Source organism: Musca domestica, unplaced genomic scaffold, assembly GCF_030504385.1.
Source record: "Musca domestica strain aabys unplaced genomic scaffold, Musca_domestica.polishedcontigs.V.1.1 50, whole genome shotgun sequence".
Taxonomy (NCBI): Eukaryota; Metazoa; Arthropoda; class Insecta; order Diptera; family Muscidae; genus Musca; species Musca domestica.
In genome coordinates, this window is record NW_026712347.1 from 2,918,641 (window position 1) to 2,922,690 (window position 4,050).

Sequence of the window (4,050 nt, forward strand, 5' to 3'; positions counted from 1 at the left end):
TTATCGGAAGAAGATCAAAGGGTCTTCATTCTACTGGAAGAAGTCCAAGTGGTCCCCTTTCTTTGGGAAGAACTCCAGGTGGCCTTCCTTCTATAGGAAGAAGACCAAGTGGTTTCCTTCTATGGGAAGATGATCAACTAGCCTTCCTTCCATGGGAAGAAAACCAAGTGGTCTTCGTTTTATAAGAAGAAAACCAACTTGCCTTCCTTATATGGGAAGCGGTCTTAATTCTATGGGAGGAAGACCCACTGCTCTTTTCTAGGAAGAAAAAGACCCACTGGTCTTCAACAACAATATATTGCTCTTCTTAAAAATATTGGAATTCGTTTCTTTTAGAAGAAGACGAATATTTTCCCCCATCGACCCTCACATTTCCCAAATGTAATCCTTCCCATCCCACTGTCCTCACATCCTTTCTCATTCCATTGTCCTATCTGCTTGAGATATTTTGTGTGTTATCACAGCTGCACTTGTTACGCTCGATAGCTGATGACATTCCATGCTATGGTTTGTTTTCTTTGCGTACTCTGTTTCTTCTCCTTTACCTTCTCCTCCTCCGGCTTTCCATTTTCCCATCCAAGGTGATTGTCGTCAAGAACGACTACAACGTCGTTAATGTTGGTTGTTATTGTTGATGCTCCTGTTGGTGTTGTTTATTTCGGTTCACATTGGTTGAATGGGAGTTAAAACCACACCACGGACACAAACGTACACACAGACAATCACCCCTCTCGTTTCCAAGTAGTGGGAGTCGAAACATACGTTGTCAGTTCTGTCTGTCCATCAAAATTCCTAGAAGTTCGTGTTGCTGTTGCTACTGCTGTCATCCCAAAAAACAGCAAGACCGGTCGTTTAAAGTGCTGGCGCCCAAGTGTTTGGGTTCACAAGAATGGGCAAATTAATTCGACCCACGTGTCCATCACGTTAAATGTTCTCATCATTTGTTTGCAAAGTGTGTGTGAGTGAGTGAGTGTGTTCGGGGTTGAGTATTTGCATTCCTGGGGAAGCTCTTCATTAACAAAGAAATAGAAAAAAGTGGGTTGGTAATGTTCCACCATGAATACGTTTGCTTGGAGGGCACCCTCAATTGTATGTTTGTATTGTTGGATTTACATTTGATGGGAATCCAATCATTTGAGTGTGATTTCCTCAATGAATTTGCATTTGTCTGTAATTATGGCATCATTAGTCGTAATTTCTTGGGTAGGTGGGTGGGTGGTAAATAATTACACAATTCGTATTGATTTGAATTACATTTGCCGTTTATGTATGAAGTGGTAATGGAGGTATGATGAAGGATATATTAATCGCTTTTACAATCTAAAATTTCTCTAGTTTTGTTAGCATATTATATAACCTTAAGTATAATCCAGACATCTCGTTTGCCAGGAGCCAAGGATATAAAAAATCATAATTCCTATTGTCATAGTTCCGCTTATCCTGGAAAAATAAACCACATATTCGGATTCACAGCCTGTGTGGCAATGAGCAATTTATTCTAAAATGTTTTATACCCTCAGGCATATGGCTAGAGAGGGTACATATCTTTTGATACGGTCGAAACGTGCTTCATCGAAATAACGGTTGTAGACTATAGGCCCCTTTGGACAAAATCCGTTTCAGGACATTCGGAGTCGATCTAGAGCTATCCATCTGTCAGACGGACTAACGTCTGTCTGTCTGGTTCCTTTCGAAGGAAGCATCCGATTCGATTCAAACTTGGTACATCGTTATATTATTGTCAAACTTAGATCTAGTTCGGAGATGGACAGTATAGGTCCACTCATTCTGGCGTCAACACCTCCCCCCCCCCCAAAAAAAAAAAAAAGGCAACAAGAAGGGTTCATTTGTTTTTCTTTACATTTTAAAAATCCATATATATGTATCAGTGCTATGCCAGGTGCGAAAATAGACAATATCGACCAACCTCATCACGTACCTCCCACACAATCGGTCAAAATTTTAAATAATTATAAGTCATAAATTACGAAATAAGCATCCGATTCTCTTTAAATTTCACACATCCTAGAATTTCTATCAACAACTAATCAAATGTGCAGACGAAATATATCAGACCACTCCTTCTCTTACCTCACAACTGTTACAACGGTCAAAATTTTTAATACTTACCAAAAGGTAAATAAGGTAAAATCTCTATAATCCCTACCTACCGAAATTAGTCCTTTTCGTAAACTACACAGCACGCATTTCCAAAAACTGTCCATCTTATAACTTAATATAATAATATTATAATATAATATAACTTTGGTAAATAAAAATATTGTGATGTGTGTGATTTGAAAGTAATCGGACACTTACATCACATTTTATAAGAGTTATAATTATTCAAAATGTTGACCCTTTGTGGTTGAAGTTTTGGATGGAGTAGACCGATATTGTCCATTTTTGCTCTTGATTATACTTTCTCTTTGTGTGCAGTACAATATTTTTTTTGAAAATTTTGAACTTTTGTGGAGGAGGTACCAGAAAGAGTGGACTGATATTGCCCATCACTTAACTTAACATCATTTGTGATAAAAAAATTGGTCACATGTTTAGCATGTTAGGAGATATATAAGTATTTAAAATTGTGACCATTTGTGAGGGAGGTGCTAGAACTTGTAGGCCGATATCTATAATATTTACACCAGATTGTTAGATATTTCGTGTTTTATGAGTTTTACGGTTATTCAAAATTTTGACCCATTGTTGGGGAATTAAGAATGGTGTGTACCAATACATCCCATCTTCACACCAGATCTTGTGCTATCAAAGATTTTGAAAAGAATCTGATACTTATGTCGCATTTTGACCAGTTGTGGAGAAGGTACCAAAAAGAGTGGTGGGACGTATATGCTATTTTCACCAGATTTTGTGTTCTTTGAAATATTGGAAAGTGTCAAGCTTGAAAATAATCGGATGCTCATTTCGCCTTTTAAGAGCTTCATGGTTGTATAAAATGTTGGCCCCTTTGTGGGGGAGGTACTAGAAGGAGGGGATCGATATCTTCCATATTCACATCAGATATTGTACTAGTAAAAATATTGAGTGAGTGAAATTTCCAAAGATTCGGATTCTTATTTCGCAATTTAAAAAATTTAAATTATTCAAAATTTGTAGGGGAGGTACATAATGGAGTCACTCGACATTGTCCATCTTCGCACTCATACAAATATTGGCATCTGCAAAGTTTGCACAAAATTGGATGATCCTTTCTAGTTCTATAAGGTAGCCAAAAAGACAGACGGATACCCTTAGATCAACATGAAATGTCCTAAAACGGGTTTTGTCAAAGAGACCTAGGGTCTAAAACCGTTATTTCGATGAGACGCGTTTTGACCGTATCCATAAGGCTGAGGGTATAATATATAAATTGTTATAATTGACTGATCAAATGATTTAGATCGGAAATATTTATGAGATAAATTATATTATAAATTGGACTTACCAGAAACTTGTTGACGGGAATATTATATCACTATTCTATATCGTATTCGATCCCCTCAGGATATAGTTGCAATGCGAACTTTGCGATAGCTTAAAATCCCAATTGAATCCCAAGAGAACGTTTTGAGTTTTGAATTATATTATGATTCCTCTTACAGCCTTCAATTTTCTTGATAAAATACCGTCACCAAATTCCAGGAATAACAATTTTCCATAAATTTAAGCTTTTTGATTTAAGGATACCTCCTTATTATTTAGGGATATACATTTTTCAGAATATTATTACTCTGAGTATATATAAATTTTTTTTTTAAGATTTTTTGTTCTCTTCAAGTAAAAATTCTAAATATGAAAATTTCCTTTTTATAAATTTTCGAAATGACAAAATTCTGTTTTTTTATTTCTTTTTCAAGCCTACTATTAGTTCAAATTCCTACAACACTTAAATAAACTCATGCCATACAGTAGTAGAGAAACTAAATGAGTTTGACTTCGACTAGCTCCAAAGTTACGCCATCTTTCGGTAAGTTGGACCTATTGCTCCACTTCCTCATAAAATAATCCTAATTTGGTCAAATGAGTCGGTGCACTTTTTATCTAAAA

At 36.1% G+C, this 4,050-nt stretch overlaps 1 long non-coding RNA gene across 1 annotated transcript; it reads right to left on the minus strand.

Annotated features, from left to right (window-relative positions):
- Positions 1–1,240: 1,240 nt before the first annotated feature.
- Positions 1,241–3,794, minus strand: LOC109613206 (uncharacterized). Its single transcript, XR_002194865.2, has 2 exons — positions 3,449–3,794; positions 1,241–1,440 (listed from the first exon to the last, which is right to left on the minus strand). It is a non-coding gene; the product is annotated as an uncharacterized LOC109613206 (long non-coding RNA).
- Between the last annotated feature and the right edge of the window lie 256 nt (positions 3,795–4,050).